The sequence below is a fragment of the Canis lupus genome, chromosome 28 (assembly GCF_003254725.2).
Source record: "Canis lupus dingo isolate Sandy chromosome 28, ASM325472v2, whole genome shotgun sequence".
Taxonomy (NCBI): Eukaryota; Metazoa; Chordata; class Mammalia; order Carnivora; family Canidae; genus Canis; species Canis lupus.
Window position 1 is genome coordinate 26,318,913 of NC_064270.1, and position 22,148 is coordinate 26,341,060.

Consider the following 22,148-nt stretch of genomic DNA (forward strand, 5'->3'; position numbering starts at 1 on the left):
GGGGGTGGGAAGCTGTCTTATTTCTTGGCACTGGGCTTTGCACTAGACCGCAGATCTGCTCAATCTCTATGTCCAGGCCTTTGACGCCTCTCACAGTTATGAAAGCCATGAAAAAATGGGCTCAGCTATTCTCAGGAGCTTGGAAGGATGACACAACTGGATTCCGGGTTCAAAATACCACAACTGCCACTGGATTCAGGCAGCATATCTCTCTCTCTCCTTTTTTTTCCTTTTTTGGGGGGCAAAATCTCATTGAGAGGGATGCCCTTGCTACTTTAACACTTCCTTTTCCTGTGGCTCAGCAGTGATAACTGTCACTCACTCATGCAGCCAGTAGATCCTGTCCTTCCTTCAGGTTATGAAACTTGATTGCCTTCTATATCTAGTTCAGTGGTTCTCAAAGTGTGATTAAGATTAGGGTATTAAGATGCTTATCCCAGATTACTAGGTAGACTCAACTTAACCACTTGAGTCCTTAAAGTAACATTTGGTGGCTGAAGTTAGGATTAGAGAGAGATATTCCTACTGAAGAATACTTAGAAGCAATCTTGCTAGTTTTGAATATAGGAGAAAAGGGATCTAGAAGCTGGAAAAGTGGAGGAAACAGATTCTTCTTTAGAGCCTCTAAAAAAAAACACAGCCCTGCCAGTACCTCGATTTTAGTCCATTGAAACATGTCAGACTTTCCACAATAGAAATATAAAAATAAGTAAGTCAAATTTCTAATGTACAGAACCATAATAGTAAATGTATATTGTTATTTAAGCCACTAAGTTCATGGTAATTTAATGCCACAGCAATGCAAAATGAATAAATCTGGTGTCTTAGTCCATTGGACTGCCATAACAAAGTAACACTGGATAGCTTATAAAAAACAAATTTTTTGGTCACCATTCTAGAGTCTGGAAAATCCAAGATTAAGGCACCAGCATAGTCAGGTATCCTCTTTCTCATTCATAAAATAGCACCTTATCACTGTATTCTCACAATGTGCTGGAGGAGAGTAAGCTCTGTGGGATCTCATGAGGAATCCACCCTTGTGACCTATTCATCTTCCAGAGGTTTGCCTTAGCACCATTGCCTTTAGGAGTTAGAATTTCAACATATAAATTTGTGGGGAGAGGCATAAACATCCAAATCATATGATCTATTTTGGTAATTATTCCTTGGACATTTGCAAGAAAAAAAAAGTGCATATTGTTGTCATTGAGTGGAGTGTTCTACAAATGTGAATTATGTCAAGTTGGTTGATGGTTTTGTCAAGTCTTCTAATGTTTTTATTGATATTCTGTCAATTTGAGAAATGAGTGTTCAAAATCCAAGACTGTAATTGTGGATTAGTTTATTTGTTCCTGCAGTTCTGTCAATTTTTACTTCATGTATTTTAAAACTCTCTTACTTAGATGCACAGTGTTTAGCATTTTTATGTCTTCTTGATGAATTGATGACTCTATCATTAGTAAATCACTTTCTGTATTTCTGGTAATATTCTTTGCTCTAAATTTATTTTTCCAGATATTATTATAGTTACTCCAGGTTACTACTCATTATAGCCAGAATGCAATATAATTTTTTTATGTTTCAAGTTTTTACTTAAATTCTACTTAGCAATATATAGTATACTAGTTTCAGAAGTAGAATTTAAGGATTTATCACTTACGTATAACACCCATTGCTCACCAAAACTGGTGCTGTCCTTAATCTCCATCACCCATTTAGCCCATCACCCTGCTCAGTTCCCCTCTATCAATCCTCAGTTTGTTCTTTATATTTAAGAATCTCTTTATGGTTTGCCTCCTTCATTTTGCTTTTTTCTTTTCCCAATGACGATCTGTTTCTTAAATTCCACATATAAGTAAAATCATATGGTATTTGTCTTTCTCTGGCATATTTTGCTTAGACTAATCCACTCTAGTTCCATCCACATCATTGCAAATGGCAAGATCTCATTTTTTTTAAGGCTTAGTAATATTCCACTGCATATAGTATACCACATATTCTTTATCCATTTACCAGTTGATGGACATTTGGGCTCTTTCTGTTTTTTATCTATTGTTGATAATGCTGCTATAAACATTGGGAAGCATGTGCCCTTTTGAATCAATATTTTTGTATCCTTTGGATATACACCTAGTAGTGCAATGGCTGGGCATAGGGTCGTTCTATTTTTAACTCTTGGAGAAGCATCCAGACTATTTTCCAGAGTGGTTGCCCCAGTTTGCATTCTCCCAACAGTGTAAGAAGGTTCTCCTTTCTCCTCATCCTGGCCAACATCTGTTGTTTCCTGTGTCGTTAATTGTAGCCATTCTGAGAGGTGTGAGGTGATATCTCATTGTAGTTTTGTTTTGTATTTCCCCGATGATGAGTGATGTGGAGCATCTTTTCATGTGTCTTCTTTGGAAAAATATCTATTCATGTCTTCTGCCCATTTCTTAACTGGATTGTTGGGTTTCTGAGTTTTGAGTTTGATAAGTTCTTTATAGATTTTGGATACTAACCCTTTATCAGGTAGGTCCTTTGGAAATATCTTCTCCCATGCAGTAGGTTGCTTTTCAGTTTTGTTAGTTGTTTCCTTTGCTGTGCAGAAGCTTTTTATCTTGATGAAGTCCCACTAGTTTATTTTTGCTTTAGTTTCCCTTGCCTCCAGAGACGTATCTAGTAAGAAGTTGCTATGGCCAATGTCAAAAAGAGGTTACTGCCTGGTGTTCTCCTCTAGGATCTTGATGGGTTTCTGTTTCACGTTTAGGTCTTTCATCCATTTTGAATTTATTTTTGTGTATGGTGTGAGAAGGTGGTCCAGTTTCATTCTTCTGCATGGTGCTGTCCAGTTTCCCCAGCACCATTTGTTGAAGACTGTCTTTTTTCCATCGGATTTTCTTTCCTGCTTTGTCAAAGACTAGTTGACCATTTAGTTGTGGGTTCATTTCTGGATTTTTCTGTTCTGTTCCATTGATCTAAGTGTCTGTTTTTGTGCCAGTACCATACTGTCACGATCACTACAGCTTTATGGTCTAGCTTGAAGACTGGAATCGTGATGCTTCCAGCTTTGCTTTTCTTTTTCAAGATTGCTTTGGCTATTTGGAGTCTTTTGTGGTTCCATACAGATTTTAAGATTGTTTGTGGTAGCTGTGTGAAAAATGCTGTTGGTATTTTGAAGGGATTGCATTAAATGTGTAGATTGCTTTGGGAGGTATAGACATTTTAACAATATCTGTTCTTCCAATGCATGAGCATGGAAGGTTTTTCCATTCCTTTGTGTCATCTTCAACATCTTTCATAAGTGTTCCATAGTGTTCAAAGTACAGATCTTTTATCTTTTTGGTTAGGTTTATCCCTAAGTATCCTACGGTTTTTATGGTGCAATGATAAATGAGATCGATTGCTTCATTTCTCTTCTTCTTACTAGTGTATAGAAAAACCACAGATTTCTGCATGCTTATGTTGTAACCTGCAACTTTACTGAATTTGTGTATCAGTTTTAGCAATATTTTGGTGGAGTCTTTCAGGTTTTCTCTATATAGTATTATGTCAACTGTAAATAGTGAAAGTTTGACCTCTTCCTTGCCAATTTGGATGCCTTTTATTTCTTTGTTGCCTTATTGCTGAGGCTAGGACTTATAGTACTATGTTAAGTAACAATGATGAGACTGGACAATAACCTGTCTTGTTCCTGAATATAGAGCAAAAGCTCTCAGATGTTCTCTATTGAGGATGTTAGCTGTGGGTCTGTTGTATATGTCCTCTATGATGTTGAGATATGTTCCATCTATCACTACTCTGTGGAGGGTTTTTATCAAGAATTGGCACTCTACTTTGCCAAGTATTTTCTTTGCATCTATTGAGAGGATCAAATGGTTTTTATCCTTTCTTTATTAATGTGTATCACATTGATTTATTTATAGACATTGAACCATGCTTGCAGCCTAGGAATAAATCCTACTTAATTGTGGCGAAAGATTCTTTTAATGTACTGTTGGATTTGTTTTGCTAGTATTTTGTTGAGAATTTTTGCATCCATGTTCATCAGAGATGTTGGCCTATAATTCCCCTTTTTAGTTGGGTCTTTGTTTTTGGAATGCAGGTAGTGGTCACTTCATAGAATGAATTTGGAAGTTTTCTTTCCATTTCTATTTTTGGAGCAGTTTAAGAATAGGTATTAACTCTTTTTTGAAATGTTTGGTAGAATCCCCTTGGGAAACCATCTGGCTCTGGACTTTTGTTTGTTGGGAGATTTTTGATTATTGATTCAATTTCCTTGCTGATTATCTGTTCAAATTTTCTATTCTTCCTGCTTCAGTTTTGGTAGTTTATATTTCTCTAGGAATTTATGCATCTCTTCCAGATTGCCTGATTTGCTGGCATATAATTTTTCATAATATTCTCTTACAATTTTTTATATTTCTATGGTGTTGATTGTGATCTTTCCTCTCTCATTCATGATTTTATTTATTTGGGCCCTTTCCCTTTTCATTTCTTTTTGAAATGTCTGGCAAAGGTTTATCAATTTTAGTAATTCTTTCAAAGAACTAGTTTCTAGTTTCTAGTTTTTTTATTGTTTATTTTTGATCTAATGTTTATTATTTCCTTTCTTCTTTTGGCTTTAGGCTTCATTTTCTGTTTCTTTTTTAGCTCCTTTAGGTGTAAGGTTAGGTTGTGTATTTGAGATTTTTCTTACTTCTTAAGGTTGGCTTGTATTGCTATATCCTTCCCTGTTAGGACTGCTTTTGACTGTCATGTTTTCATTTCTATTTGTTTGCATGCATGTTTTTAAATTTCTTCTTTAATTTCCTGGTTAGCCAGTTCATTGTTTAATGGGATGTTCTTTAAGCTCCATGTATTTGTGTATTTGTGGTCTTTCCAAATTTTTCTTGTGATTGACTTCAAATTTCATAGCATCGTGTCAGAAAATATGCATGGTATGATTTCAGTCTTCTATTTGTTAAGGCCTGATTTGTGACCTAGTATATGATGTATTCTGGAGAATTTCCATGTGTACTCAAGAAGAACATGTACTCTGCTACTTTAGGATGAAATGCTCTGAATGTATCTGTTAAGTCCATCTGGTCTAGTGCATCATTCAAAGCCCTTATTTCCTTGTTGTTTTTCTGCTTAAATGATATGTCCATTGCTATAAATGGGCTATTAAAGTTCCCTACTATTATTGTATTATGACCAGTGAGTTTTTTAATGTTTGTTATTAGTTGACATATATTTGGGTGCTCCCAAGTGGGGGCATAAATATTTATAATTGTTAGATTCTCTTCTTGGATAGACCCCTTATTTTTTGTTACAGTTTATTTTAAGATGTAGTTTGTCTGAGATCAGTGTGGCTACTTTGGCTTTCTTTTGATGTCCTTTATCATGATAAATGGTTCTCAATCCTCTCACTTTCATTCTGCAGGTGTCTTCAGGTTTAAGATGAGTCTCTTACTGCAGGCAGCACATAGGTGTGTCTTTTTTTTTTTTATTCCTTATGATATCCTATGTCTTTGGATTGGACATTTAGTCAGTGGAGCATTCAGAGTGGTTATTGACAGATATGAATTTAGTGCCATCATATTACCTGTTAAGTCATTGTTTCTGGAGATTTTCTGTTTCTTTCTAATCTTTTTTGATTTTGGTCTTTCTTTCCCAAAGAGTCTCCTTTAATATTTCTTGCAGGGCTGGTTTAGTGACCATGAACTTTGTCAATTTTTGTTTGTCTGGGAAACTCTACCTTTTTTTTCTAATCTGAATGACAGCTTTGCTGGATAAAGTATTCTTGGTTGCATTTTTTCCCCATTCAGCACATTGCATATATCATGCCATTTTTGTCTGGCCTGCCAAGTTTCTGTGGATAGATCTGTTGCTAACTTAATTTGTCTTTCCTTGTAAGTGAGGGATTTCTTTTTCCTTGCTGCTTTTGGAATTTTTTCTCATCTGTATTTTGCAAATTTTACTATGATATGTCTTGATGTTGGCCTGCTTTTGATGCATTTGATGTGCATTGTCTATGTCTCCTGAATTTGCATCTGTTTTTTCCCCCCAGATTAGGGATATTTTTAGCTATAATTTGCTAAAATAAACCTTCTGCCCCCTTTTCCCTTTCTTCTTCTGCAATTCCTATGATAAGAATGTTATTATACTTTATGGAGTCTCTGAGTTCCCTAGGTCTACATTCATGATCCAGTATTTTTCTTTCCTTCTTTTTTTCGGCTTCATTATTTTCCATTTTTGTTTCCTATATCACTTATCTGTTCCTCTGTTTCTTCCATTCTTGTGCAGTTGTTTTTGAATCTCGGTTAAATTTTTAAATTTAAGCTTGCCTAGTCTTTAGATCTTTTATCTCTGTGGTAAGAGACTTGTTGGTGTCCTCCAGGCATTTCTCAAGCCCAGCTAGCATCATTCTGATTGTTGTTTTAAATTCTGAATCAGGCATTACACTTATAACTGTTCAGTTAGATCTCTGACCATGACCTTTTTTTGTTCTTTCTTTTGTGATGAATTCTTCCATCTTGGCATTTGTCTAGGTCTCTTTCTTCTTTTGTTGTTAGGAAAGGCTGTTATGTTTCCTGGTCCTGAGAATAATGGCTTTATTAAGAAGAGGTCATGTAATATCCAGGACCTAGTGCTTCAGGAAGTCTTAATGGTGTATTCAGTGTGTACTCTGCTGCTGTGTTATGGCTGCTTTTTTTCTCTCAGATCAGTCCTCTTCAGTTTCTCCTTCCCTTCAGTGGGGAGTGTTTGGACCTTGTCCAGTGTGTGGCAAGTTTTAACTAGGTGTGCTCTGGTCTGCTTGTTAAAAGGAGCCTGATTCTGTTTCATCTAGATCTGAAGCTTTGTAGCACTCTCTGGTCAGTAGATTTTGTGCATGTGGGAGTTTTTGTGGGTCTTCTGGGGGAGGGGTCTGCTACTCTGGCTCTCAGGTGTGCTTGCCCGAGTACAGAGCTACCTGTAGAGTGCAGAGTGATCAGGTTGCTATAAGCATCTAAAACCTCCACTGGGGATGTTGTGCTGCTCACTGAAGTCCCTCTGTGCTGTTGGTGACAGGCTTCTCCCTCAGCTCTAGAGAGGAGAGTTCATGCTTGCCCTGTCCAGGAAGCCTTCACAGAAGAGTAGCAGTCTCCTCTCATGTGTCTTAGGTGTCCTTCAGATCCATGCCTTCCCCCGTCTGTGTCCCAGCTCTCTGCTCACCTGGCAGTGCCATGCACTTGTGTTTTATCTGAAGCATGCCAGCTGATTTTCAAAACTCCAAAGCTTAGGGACCTGGCATGGTGCAGATGCATGCTGATTCTCTGGGAGAGAGTTCACTGTGCTGGGACCCATGCTGATTTGTCTCAAAAGGACAGTTGGACAAATGTATAGGAGCTAGGAGTTTAGAGTAAAGATCAGCAAAAAGCTGCAACATGGTTAGCTGCCCTCAGCACGTGTCTCTGACCCTGTGCTAATGAACAGGCCAGGGTAATGGTGCTTTCTGTCTCTTTTGTTTCCTTTTTTTTTTTTTTTTTTTTTCTCTTTTGTTTCCTGAGAGGCAGTGCTACCTCCCTCCCCCCCCCTGGCCCGCCCCCAAATATACTCCAAGGAGGGGGACTGACTCTCCCAGTCTAACCCAGGCTATCCTCAGGACAATGTTGTCTGCCCCTGGGTCTCTGCCCTCTTTCTCCACAGGGGCACCACTACAAGCCCCTAGGCTCAACACCATCCACAGTAAGGACTGCTACAACTTCAGTCTTTGAGTCTACTGATTATAAAAACTCATGATAATCAGCCCCTCTCATTTTTCCAGGCAGTGGTTTTGGAAAAGTATTTTTCCACACAATATCCTGTGTGCTGCTCCCTCCTCCTCTTTCTCGTCTCTCTGTGATCAACGCTCTCTCCCTTCCACTGCAGCCCCCATACTATTTCCCCCAATCATGTCTGCACCTCCTACCTGTACAACGTGGCCTCCTTTCTCCCTATATTTTTGCAGTGTGTTCTTTCAGCCCTCAGATCAATTTCTTGGGTATTCAGATGATTTGATATTTATCTGGTTGTGTTCTAGGCATGAGGCAAGGGTAGGGTTCCCCTATTACTCCACCATATGATCCCTCTCTAGAAAGCTCTAGAATGCTGTATTATTTTTCATCCTTTTAATCTATTTTTCCTTTTATATTTAAAATGGGTTTCTTTTAGGCAGCATGTAGTTTGTCCAATCTTAAACCATGTACATGTGATACACATATATTTATATCTTTGGGTTTAAATCTATTTGTTTATTTATTTATTTATTTTTGCTCTTTATTCCTTCTTCCTTTTCTGTCTTTTTTATTGGATATTTTTTATGATTTCATTTTATCCTCTCTGTTGGTTTATTAGATACAATTCCTGTTGTGTTATTTTAAACATTGTTTTACTTAGTTTATCATATTCCTCTTAAACTTTTCATTGTCTACGTTCAGTAATATTACAGCACACATTTTTTAAAATATATTAAGCTTAAGACAATATACTTTCATTTTCATCCTCTGGGCATTGTGCTATTGTTGAATATGTTTTACTGCTTCTTATAAAATACTATACTGTTACTATTTTTGATATAATCAATTGTATTTAGATATATTAAAAGTAATACACAATCTTCGATTTACCTACATATTTACTCTTTTTAGTATTCATCTTTCATTTGTCCTTTTTGTAGATTCAGATTTCTATCTAGTATCATTTTCTTACCTTATGAGGGACTTAGGCATTTAACACTCTAGTGTAGATCTGCTGGCAATGAAGTATATCAGTCTGTATTCTGAGAACATCTTTAATTTAGTTTCTAGGAGGTTGAAGAATTCTAAATTGTAGCTTTTTTCTTTCTTTTTTTTAAAGGTGTTTCTCCACAGTCTTTTGGTTTGCAGTGCTCCTAGTGAGCAATCTGCTTTTAACCTTATTCTTTGTATGTAATGGGTCTTTTTCCTCTTTCTGCAGTTTAAAATTTTTCATTTTTTCACAACTTTTGATTATGGTGTACATAGGTTTGGTTTTTTTCCTGTTTCTTGTGCATGGGTTTTACTGAGCTTCATACATTTATAAAATTATAGTTTTTACCAGATTTAGAAAATTTATTTCTAAAAATTTTCCCCCATTCCTTTCTTCTCCTTTAGGAATTGCAATTGTACATATATCAGACTGGCTGAAATTGTTCCTTGGCTCACTAATGCTATGTTTATATTTTTTATACACTCTTTATTTTTATTTTTGTGTTTCATTTTAGATAGTTTCTTTTCCTGTATCCTTAAATTCATTAATCTTTTTTCTATAGGGTCCAATTTGATTTATTATTATTATTATTATTTTTTTAAAAGATTTTACTTATTTATTCATGAACGACAGAGACGTAGGCAGAGGGAGAAGTGGGATCCCTGTGGGGAGTCCAGTGCAGAACTTGATCCCAGGACCCCATGATCATGACCAGAGCCAAAGGCAGACACTCAACCACTGAACTACCCTGGCGCCCCTCGTGTCCAATTTGGTATTAATCCTATCCAGTGTTTATTTTATCGCAGATATTATATTTTTTATCTCTAGAATTTTGATAAGTTTTTTTAGAAAATATTTATATTTTCTGCCTTATTTAATATATGAAATACAATTATTATAACTCTCCTATAAATTGTCTACAGATTCTATCATTTGTATTTTTTCTGAGTTTCTTTTTTCTTCTTTTATTTTGCAGCTCCTTATGGGTCATATTTTTATTAGATAACAAACATTTTGAATTTTATTTTTTTCGGTACAATTTTGATAAATAAGTTTTTGCTTTGTTCTGGGATAGAGTTAATTTTCTTGAAAAAGAATTGATCTTTCCAACACTTCTTTTTGTCTTTTGTTAGGCACTAACAAAGCAGCATTTAGTCTGGGGTTAATCTTTTTATTACTGAGTTACTGTTCTTCTGGGTGCTGTACACTATGATGCATGACTTACAGTTTTCTACTCTGACTCTTGGGACCATGAAATATTTCCAACTCTATGTGAGTTTTGATAATTTTTTCTCTGCTCCTTTCAATTGGCTTTTCCCCTAGCCTTATAGTTTCTTTATCAGTAGGTAGTATTTACCTGAAGACTCAAGGGGACCCTCAGCAAATCTCTGAGCAATCTGGGAAGTCCTCTCTTCAGTATACTGTTCTATAAAGTCTAGCCACCTTGGCCTCTATAGATTGTCAGTTTCATCTCCTCAACTCCAGAAAATTTCTGGGATACATATGTTTTCCCTCTCCTTTTGATAGATAACAGCCTCAAAAATCACAATAATTTCTGACATTTAAATGCTCACTCCATCTTTAAAGCCTCCCTCATTTGTCCTACATTGCTTGATGCCCAGTTTCTGAAAACAGCCATTTCATATATTTTATCTGTCTTACTCATTATTTTGACAGGATGATAAATTCATTTCCTCTACTTTGGGAGGAAGAAGATATCCTACAAAATCATTAGATTTTAAATCTGGGAGGAAGAAGATATCCTACAAAATCATTAGATTTTGAATCTAAATAGTAAATTGAATAAATAATAAATAAATGATAAACCTAGCCATAGGTTTGTTCACTAAATGAGGAAACCACATATATAGTTATTATGTATGTGGTTTTATGTTTTTATTAGTAATATGTTTTATTTAGTAGCTTAGATTTAAGCTTTCGAGTAATTTGTGGGTAAATGGTAGTCAGATTGTAGACATGTCTATGTATTTTAGATTTCATAAGCATATACTATTGTAGATTCTAAACTGCAAGTTTTTAGAAAATTAACAGTCCATAGATAAAATTGTTCATAAATATTTGCAGACTACACTCTATGGAAGCAGTTATTTTGAAAAGTGATTGAAATAAAAAAATTCAAAAAACCTAATTCCTATTGAAAAATTTCCATCTGACCATGAGATATTAAGAAACATCCAAAAAAAATCACTGTTTTCTTTTCACAAAATTTTTTTCCATGATATTTCTAACAAGCAAACATACTGTTTTTGAGATAAGTTAACATTTAACTTTTATCACTTTTACTTAATTTATTTTAATATTTGTTTCAGTAGAGTTGCTACACAGGGAGAGAACATTGTAAATATAGTTGAAAGAAAGTGCCTTTCTTTAGCCTTTCTTTTTGTAATTTAATTCTTTGTATTCTTACATGCTATAGCATAAAAGATGTATGAAGAATTTAATATTTAATTATTTTTTGTTTGCATAACAAAATTCCTTTTTATCATATGCCCTTTTGGTAAGCCAACCATTTCACGTAGATTTTGTGTGAATTAATATCAATGGTATTTTTTTTTCTTTAAAGATTTATTTATTCATTCATTCAGAGAGAGCGAAGAGAGAGGCAGAGACACAGGCAGAGGGAGAAGCAGGCTCCATGCAGGAAGCCCGATGTGGGACTCAATCTTGGGTCTCCAGGATCACACCCTGGGCCTTAGGCGGAGCTAAACCGCTGAGCCACCGGGGCTGCCCAATATCAATGGTATTTTTTCATAATTTTATGTGGTACCTATGTTTTTCCACCACAATTCTTTTGAGCACTTTCAGTTGTAGTATTTCCATATATATTTGAATAGATTGAACGGATTAATTTAAAAGGTATTTTTTCATAATTTTATGTGGTACCTATGTTTTTCCATATATATTTGAATAGATTGAACGGATTAATTTAAAAGGTATTTTTTCATAATTTTATGTGGTACCTATGTTTTTCCACCACAATTCTTTTGAGCACTTTCAGTTGTAGTATTTCCATATATATTTGAATAGATTGAACGGATTAATTTAAAAGGTATTATTTGAATAAGGAGAGGTTTTTACTGATATACAGGAAAGTAGAAAAATGCTTCCTTTAGCTTCATCCAAGTTGGGTCTAATCTTGTTATTAATAGGATGAAACTTACTATCATGATAATAGAACTTTGTACATTTCTACAAATAATGAAAAAAATAAAAAGAAATATTAATGATTGTTGCTTACTTAGTATCTTCTCTATTTTGTCAAAGACTAATATAAAGTAGTACTTCTTACAGAAATGGCAGATATTGAATATTTTTATAAAATTCTGGCTACACTTTCAAGCAGTTAATAAGTTAAAGTCATATGCAAGAAATTTTGCTAGTATATAAATCAGAATACAAAATAGTCTCTACCTTCATGTAGCTCACAAAATATATTAGTAAGCATTCTTTGTTGTAAATAAATCCAACTTTAAATTAGATAGGCTTAGAAAACACAGGCATCCAGAAGAAATGCCTTTGGGTACTTCAAGAACCCAATTACACCTCCTCTGACCCCTTCCCTAAAATTGCATCCCTTTAACTTCCATTCATGTAAAAACTCTCAACAAAGTAGGTTTAGAGGGAATATACCTCAACTTAATAAAGGCCATGTAAAAAAAACCCACAGCTAACATCATTCTTAATGGGGAAAAACTGAGAGCTTTCCTCCTAAGTTCAAGAACAAGACAAGAATGTTCACTTTCATCATTTTTATTCAACATAGTACTGTAAGTCCTAGCCACAGCAATCAGACAAGAACAACAAAAAATAAAAGGCATCCAAATTGGCAAAGAAGAAGTAAAACTTTAACTATTTGCAGATGGCTTGATACTATATAAAACTCCATCCCTTTACATTCTTTATACTGTGCTATATAAATAATTACTGAATTGACTTAGTTTCACAATGTATTGTATGACGGTATTGTATTTTATTTTAGTTGCATTTAATAGCATCCAAACTTAGCAGTCCAAGAGAGAAAAAGGAAAAGACTCTCTTAGTGTCTTTATACAGAGGCTCAGGGGCATATTTTGGTTTTGTTTAGGTCATAAAATGCTCTGAGCCATTTGCTGTCACTGATATGGATGGGAAGGGTATTTATGACTTGGAAAGTTCTAGATTATATGTCTATCTCTGTGATAGTAACAGAGGTGATACTAAAGCGGGAAAGGTTCTTGGAAAAAGTTATACTAGAGTAAGATCTTGAAGGATGACTAAGAGGTTAGAAAAGGGACATGTTACATGAAAGGGAATTCTGGACATGAAGAATAGGTTTTCAAAGTTATGAATAAATGATTTTTATCAGGGAGGAAACTGATTTTTAATGGTGAGAAAACAGGTTGTATGATAGTGAAGCATAGGGTGTTCATGTGGGATTATACAAGTGTGGCTGAAAATAGAGAGGAAATGTGGCCAGAACATTTTCTTGGAACAAAATGTGAAGTATTTACAGAGTTAATAAATGTGCATTTGAAAAAATTGTATTCTTTTAAAAGATTTATTTATTAGAGAGAGAGAGAAGGAAAGAGAGAGAGAACCTCAAGCAGACTCTACACTAAGTGTAGAGCCCCATGTGGGGCTTGATGTCACCACCTTGACCTCATGACCTGAGCTGAAACCCTGAAACCAAGTCGGATGGTTAACCAACTGAGCCACCCAAGTGCCCTTGAAATATGCATTTTAGAAAGAAAATTCTGACAATCACGTGGCTGAAGGGTTGGACTAGAGAGAATTTTCTGAAAATTAAATTTAAGTTGTGTTTATTCTTTAAAATTTGACGTTTAAAAAAGGAATTTTGTGTATTCTGAATTGACAGCCAAAATAATAAGACGATCGTCCTCAAGATCGATATTGACATATCCCTAAAGAGGATGTTCCTACTTAAGAAATTTCCTATTATTGTGCACACAGTTTGTTAGATATGTATAAATAATCAAAAGCATTTTAAAATGCCCATGCAAAAAGGGGAAATTTTTTTCTAGGAGTGTATCTGAGTTAAAATGTCTAGTTTTCAAAAGAGAAAAACCAAGAAATGGACTCTCAACTATATGGAACAAACTGATGGTTACCAGAGAGGAAGGTGGAGTGGGGGGGATGGATGAAATAGGGGATGAAGTTAAGGAGGACACTTTTTGTGATAAGCACCAGGTATTGTTTGGAAATCTTTTTTTTTTTTAATTTTTTTAAATTTTTATTTATTTATGATAGTCACAGAGAGAGAGAGAGAGAGAGAGAGAGAGAGGCAGAGACACAGGAAGAGGGAGAAGCAGGCTCCATGCACTGGGAGTCTGACGTGGGATTCGATCCCGGGTCTCCAGGATCGCGCCCTGGGCCAAAGGCAGGCGCTAAACCGCTGCGCCACCCAGGGATCCCTGGAAATCTTGAATCATTAAATTCTATACCTGAATCAATATTGCACTATAATATTAACTGGAATTTAAATGAAAAATTTTTAAAAAGAAAAAATAATAGTCTCTTTTTCTTTACTTTATTCAAGTCAATAAATGTTAATTGTATGCCTAGGATGGTGAGGCACTCTACTATGTATTAGGAGGAAATATATAATTGCTATTCACATTGTCAATTTATGATTTACAATTTATTTCTCACTCCTATCACAATCTGATTTCTACCTATATTGCTCCTTTGGAGCTACTAAGGCATAAGTCATAGATAATTTACAGACACTAACTTCTCAGTTTCTTCCTTCAGTTTTAATTTGCCTATTAACAGCATTATTAGGTCCTGTTTTTAAAACACTTCTTCTCTTGATTTCTGTGCCACCACGTTCTCCTACTTTTCTTTCCAACATTCTAATCAAGTTTTATTTACTAAATAAAAGTATTTCCTTTTGTTATCACTTGGATTCCTATGTTTCTTGGGTCTACATTTATTTATTCTGTCCTTAGATAACAAACTTCCTGTTTTGGTTTCATTTACTCTGTGGCTTCAGTGGTCACTTATATGCAGATTATTTATAAATCAATATTACCAGGCATTGGGTATACGTTCCAGTATATCTCATACATCTTCTCATCCATTGCTGCATGTCTCAGACACACACACCTTTTGCTTTTACCACAGATTTGGGTTTTGACTGTTGGCTTCTGTCTATTCTTCAGTGAACAGGCACATAACTCACATTCAACTAATTGCATTGTCAAGTATTCCATTTTTTTAAGTGTCTGATTAATCCATTTTTTTTTTCAAGCACCTACTGCCAAACTAGTTTAGATCAACATCCTTCTCAGGCTACTGTAATAGCACCTGACTGTTTCTCTTGTCCTAAGTATTGCTTTCCTTCAATCATTTCTTCACATTGTAAACAGTATTATATTTCTAATATTCAAATTGAATCCGTTTACACCAATTTCTTAAAACCTTCAAATACATCTCATAACCCCATGATCAAGCTCAAAATTCTTAAAATGGCTTATATGGTGCTACAAAATATAGTCCTGTCCATGTGGTTAGCCACATTTCTTATCACATTTTCCTCTGAGCTCCACGATTTAGTAATACTGCACTTCTTCAGTGCTTGAAAGTATTAAGTTTTTTCTCTCCTCTGGGCTCTAATATATGCTCTTTTTTTGTACTCTTCTCCTTTTCACTTAGTTTTTACTTTTCTTTCTGAGCTTGTACTATTCATTTATTCTTATGCTTCTGAGTCTGCAGGTATACTGCAGTTCATCTGATTTAGGTTTAGATCCATTGGATGGCTCTGATTCAAGCTGCAGGCCAGCCAGGATTAGTTCAGGTTTGGGTATGTATGTTCATTCTGCACCCAGATGAAGAGGTAGTGGGTATCTAGGAAATGGTTTAATAGTGGATCGTAAAAGAGAAGACAAACAGTGCAAAAACATTTTTAAAATATTTTTTAATTATTTATTTATTTATGATAATCACACACAGAGAGAGAGAGAGAGGCAGAGAGAGAAGCAGGCTCCATGCACCGGGAGCCCGACGTGGGATTCGATCCCGGGTCTCCAGGATCGCGCCCTGGGCAAAGGCAGGCGCCAAACCACTGCGCCACCCAGGGATCCCCCCAAAAACATTTATATATATATATATTTAAATTTTATTTATTTATTCATGAGAGACACAGAGAAGCAGAGACATAGGCAGATGGAAAAGCAGACTCTTGGAGGAAAGCCCGGTGTGGGACTTGATCCTGGGACTCCATAAACACACCCTGAGCTGAAGGCAGATGCTCAGCCGCTGAGCCATCCAGGCATCCCAGTGCAAAAACATTTAAGTCTCCATCCATATACTACATTGGCCAAAGCAAGTTAGCTGGTCACACCCAACATACACAGGTGGGAAAATATATTCCACTCAAAGGAATAGGGAGTACATATTTGCTAAATACTAATCGAAGCCATTACACTTACTGTAGCCTATTTTTATTAAATATTTAACAAAGGATTCTTCAGCAGTCCTTTCATTTAAACTAGAATGTTGAAGATTATGAAGTTTCTGGTACACTATCACCTTTATTCTGATTTTGGGAATACCATTATGAAAGTCTCTTATCAAATCGAAATTTGGGGAACATCTGTTCTTCTGTATTTCATATAATAGTATTTGGTTATAATGGTGACCACTGTCAAAAGAGGTGTATTGCAGTGATTTGGAATGCATTGTATGGTATATAAAGTAATTCTTGGAATATTTTTTCCACACAGAAGTTTTTCTTATTAGTAAGCCATATAACAGGATATTATTTCTTTGTTGTTTGTGTATTATTTAGCATATCCATTCAGCTTCCTTGTGATTGCTTTTTACATGATATATCTTTTTTCTTCTTATTATTTTTTCAACTTGTATTTTTCAATCTAGATTGTGTCTCATGTGGATAGCAGGTAGTTGGAGTCTGGGTTTGTTTTTATTTTTGTTTTGTAAATCCAATGTCACAATCTCTGCCTTTCAATTGGATTTTTAGTCCACTGATATTTAAGGTTCTGATATAGTTGAATTTATGTCTACCATTTCATTTACTGTTTCTTGTATGTCTCCTATCATTTTTGTTCCTCTGTTTCTCCTTTACTGCTTTCTTTTGGATTAAGTCAATATTTTCTAGTGCAGCATTTTAATTCACTTAACTGTTTTTCAGTAAGTTTTTTATTTTCAAGTGGTTGCTTTAGGGCTTACCATTTATATGTTAACTTACCAGAATCTACTGCAGATTTAAACTAAATTCCAGTGAGGTATAGAAATTTTACTGTTAGCTCTATTCTATATTCCCTCCTTTTGTGCTGTAATTATTAAATATATTATATAATCTATATATGTTACAAATCCAATATACTGTTATAATTAGCTTTATATAACTTTATGTTTGTTAAAAAGCTGAGAAATGAAAGGAAAAGAAATGTATGTTTATAGAGTCTCTTATAAAAACCTTCCTATTTGTCATTCTGGTTCTCTTCATTTGTTTTTGTGGATTCGAGTTATGATCTAATTTTTTTTACTCCAATATACATTTTCTATTTGCCTTTATTGTGAAATAAATTACATTTCTATATATTATAAGCCTAACATTATTGTTATATACATAGTTTTATACAATTGTTTTTCAAATCATTTAAGAGAAAAAAGAAGAAATATTCATCTATGCTTTATTTTATATATTCCTACTTACACAATTATCTTTACTGGTACTTTTTGTCTATCATTTGAATTACCATCTGGGGTCAATTTCTTTCAGCTTGAAGAAATTATTTTGGTATTTCTTGTAAGGTGAGTCTGATAGCAACACATTATTTAAGTTTTCATGTATCTGGGAATGTCTATTTTGCCTTTGTAAAAAAAATAGTTGACTAGATATAAGATTCTTGGTTGACAATATTTTTCTTTAAGTATTCTGAACATGACATCCCACTGCCTTCTGGCCTCCATTGTTTTGGATATGAAGTCAGATATTAATCTCATTGAGATCCCTTGCATATTCTAACTCATTTTTCTCTTGCTGGTTTCAAGATTTTTGTCTTTGTCTTTCAAAACTTTACTATATTTCTTGTTTAGTTTCCCCTTGTGTTTATCCCATATGGAGTTTATTGAACTTCTTGGATATATAGATTAATGTATTTAATCAAATTAGGGAAGTTTCGGCAATTATTCCTCAATTCTTTTTTCCCTGCTACTTTCTCTCTTCTTGTAATCTTATCATACTTGTGTTGGCATACTTAATAATATTCCACATTTTTGTGAGGTTCTGTTCATTTTCCTTCATTTTTTTTCTCTTTGTACCTAGGACTGCATAGTATTTCTTGAACTATGTTTGTTAACTTTTTTTTTTTTTTTTTTTAAGGGCAAATCTACTGTTGAGCTTTGGTAGTGAAATTTTCATTTCAATTACTTTACGTTTAACTTCTGAATTTCCATTTGATGCTTTTAAAAATAATTTATATTGATTATAGTCTTTATTTCATGAAAAATTGTTATTGCATCTTTTTTTATTTACTCCTTTCAGCAGTTTTCCTTTAGCTATTTGAATATATTTGTAATAGCTTCTTCGACATTTTTGTTAAATCCAATATCTGAGCCCTCTCACAGATTTTGTCACTTGTTTTTTATTCTGTGGATGGGTTACACTTTTCTGTTTCCTTGCATGTTTTGTATTTTATTGTTGTTTTTGTTAAAAACTATATATTTTAGGATATTTATTATGTCAGCTTTGGTTACTATTTTCCTTTGTTGTTTGCTTGTTTATTTGACTTGGCTGGACTATTTTAATGAAGTCTGTTCTGCAGTGGGAAGCCTGTGACCTTATTCTCCAAAGGTATTGCCTTGGCATGGGTGCAGTCACCATGGCTTTTACATTGTTCTCTTTGAGTGTCTTACTCCCTGACCTCCCTACTAAGCTCTCTGCTACATTTGGTATGTAGCAAATATACATTTGGACTCACAATTAGCTGTGAGTCTGCACTAATTTGCCACTGATTTGCCACTGATTGATGTGTTGTGTTCAACAGTGTCCAAGAGCATTAATTGTTCCACATTTCTGATCCAATTAAATTTAAGCCTGAGTAGTTTTAGGGCTAGTTGTTATTTCTCATCAACCCTAGGTAGGCTTTCATTACCTCTTTTTCTCTTGTTCTCTCTGATGAACTAGCTAGCCTATTTTGTAATATGTTGCCCTGAATGAAAAGAACCTGAAAAAAGAAAAAAAAAGAAATATTAGCAAGTTAGGAATAGAGGGGAATTTTTTCAACTTGATAAAGAGAACTTTTTAAGAGTATATGTCTATACATTGTCAATGAACATGTGGAAATTGAAATGAAAATCACAATAGTATTTATAGTTGCTCTAAAGAAAATGAAAGAAAATGAAATTAAATATACATTTAATGAAACATGTATAAGATCTGCATGAAATTATATATACATTTAATAAAACATATACAGGTTCTGAAAATTATAAAACGATGATGAAAGATATCTAGGAAGATCTAAACAAATGGAGAGACATACTGTATTTATGGATTGGAAGACTCCTCATAATAACTACACCAGTTCTTTCCAAACTGTTCTATAGGTGTAATGCAATTCCTATCAATATCCCAGGAAATTATTTTGTAGATATTGGCAAACTTATTCTAAAATTTATATGGAAAGGAACAAACCATAGAATAGCTAATACAATTTGACAAAGATACGAATTATAAGAATTACTCTTTCTTATATTGTCTTACTACATAAGTGCAGCAATCGAGACAGTATAGGATTGGTGGATGAACAGACATATAGTTCAGTAGAATGGAATAAAGAATCTAGAAATAGATCCACAACAATATATTTGACTGATTTTTTACAAAGGGGCAAGAGTATCTCAATGAAAAGGATAGTTTTCTCAGCAAATGGTACTGGAACAATTGGACACATATATAGGCCAAAAATGAACCAGAACCTAAACTTTATACCTTGTACAAATATCAACTCTAAATGAATCATATACTAAAATGTAAATTTAAAGCTATAAAAATTCTAGAAAAGAAAAAGAGAGAAAAATCTTCAGAATGTAGGGCTGAGCAAAGAGTTTTTAGACTTGGCACCAAAGGCCTGATTTATTAAAGGAAGATTTGATTAATTGGAGTTCATCAGTATTATAAACTTGCCTTTCAAGGGCCCATATTGAATTAAAATACAAGCTATACAAATACAAGTGTATAGCTTGTATTTTATTAGTCATATTTCCAAGAAAAGACTAGTATGTAGAATATATGAAGAACTCTCAATACTCAGAAACCAAATATACTGATTAGAAAATTGGCCAAGACTTTGAAGCAAATCATATAAAATTGCTAAATGAACATATTAAGAGGAGTTCAAAATCATTGACTGTCAGGGAAATGACAATTAAAACCACAATTAAATATCACTACACTTAATCAGATGAGTGAAATAAAAAATGGTGATGTACTAAAAACACTCAAGGATATGGAGAAACTAGATCACTCATACATTTCTTACAGCATTATAAGATGGTAGAACTACTCAGGAAGATAATACATTAGTTTCTTATAAAACTACATATAAAATTATCATACTATTGTACTCTTGGCTGTTGTACTCTTGGCCGTTTATCCCACAAAAGTGAAAACTTGTGTTTACACACCTGTTCACAAATGTTCACAGCACCTTTATTTGTGATAGCCAAAGACTGCAATCCTCTTTTAGCAGTGGAATAGTCAAGCAAACAGTGGTACTTACATACCATGTAATAATTCTCAGCAATAAAAAGTAACAAACTATTGACTCATGTAATATTTTGGGTGAATCTTTTAGAAATTATACTGAGTGAAAAAAAGCTGGTCTCAGTGAGCAACATATTGTATGATACCATTTAGTTAATATTTCTAAATGATGTAATTTTAGAACTGGAGAACAAGTTAATGATGCCTAGGAGTAGGAACCATGGTGGGTAAGGTGAAGCAGAGATGGGAGAGAGGTAGATATGGATTTTACATGGCATCACCAGGAATCCTTGTTAGTGTTGGAGCTATTCAGTATTTTCACTGGTGCTGGATGAACCTACACATGAGATATAATTGTGTGGAACTTAATACACACATAAATACGTACAGTATAATTAGGGAAATATGGGTAAGATAAATGTTAATCTCTGGAGTGTTATACCATAGTTATGCAAAATACTATTTTTAGGGTAAACTGGATAAAGTAAGGTATGTGAGTTTTAAGTGGAAGGGTTTTCTTTATATCACTTCTTACAAAAGCATGTGAATATATAATTATGTCGATAAAATTTTCAATTAAAAATTATCCTGCATGAAGTGGTAAAAGCCATTATCTATAAATGGTCAAGGAGTTGATATTTCAAAAAGGGCAAACTGAAACAAATGTAAACATCTATTAGGATTTTGGTTCACTTTTCTATGAATAAGAGTTAATGGTATTTTACACCACAATTTGCTATACCTTTTTGCCATGTGTATATATGAGCTGAACATAGTTCCATAGCCAGAGAAAGGTCTCAGTTACAAATGCATTTACCTGATATGAAGATTCTATCATTCACTACAATGTAAATTCTGAGAAGTTATGGGCAATGCTCAAATAGCAGCATAGTGCTAGGGAGATGAAAATTGGCTCACAAATCCAATATTCTTCCTGCCAAGGAGAAGAGTCATTGGCAGATGCTCTAAGCTTTTAATTGTGTCTCCTTAAATGCTGTATCCTATAAATAAGATCACAGCAGATAGCCTCAAATTATTTCATTCCCTGATTTGATCAGAGTGATCAGTCCTTTTTTATTTTTCTGAAAAGTAGAAGAATCTTCATGGAAGAAACTAGGATCCACTGTATCTGCTATTTTTGATACACAATATCAAGTAAAGGATCAAAAGTTCCCAATTATTAGAAGAAATGGGAATAAGAGATCAAATCCAAAAGGAAAAAGAAAAGACTACAGAAAAAGATCCCAATGGTAAAGAAGATTTTATTAGTTTAAAAATATCTGTACTTAATATCTTCAGGAAAAGGGTTAACAAAAATGATAACTTTTTAAAAGAAATATAATTTTTAATAATAAGAATCAAATGGAAAAAAGAATTTGAAATAAAATTAAAATCATCAGAATTAGTTTCTCCATATATGGGTTTCACAGATTAGACCAGAGGAAGAGAAATATTAGAATATAGTTGTGATAGATCGCATTATTGTCCAAGATTCTTCACCTTTTTGGTAATTACGCCTTTTTTTTATTTTGTGTGATTTTACAGTTTCTTGTATTAAAGTTGTAGAGTATATTTCTCATCTTTGGCTTTGGGTTTGGACAATTGTCCTGCTTTTGTTAATTAAGAGACTGAAGTAAGGTATGTGAGTTTTACGCCTAAAACTTAAGAGAGCTTGCATGTTTCTACT

The 22,148-nt window shown here is 34.2% G+C and overlaps 1 protein-coding gene across 3 annotated transcripts in view; it reads left to right on the top strand.

Moving 5' to 3' along the window:
- Nucleotides 1–22,148, top strand: part of ATRNL1 (attractin like 1) — a 779,330-nt gene that overhangs the window by 312,471 nt on the left and 444,711 nt on the right. The window lies entirely within an intron of this gene.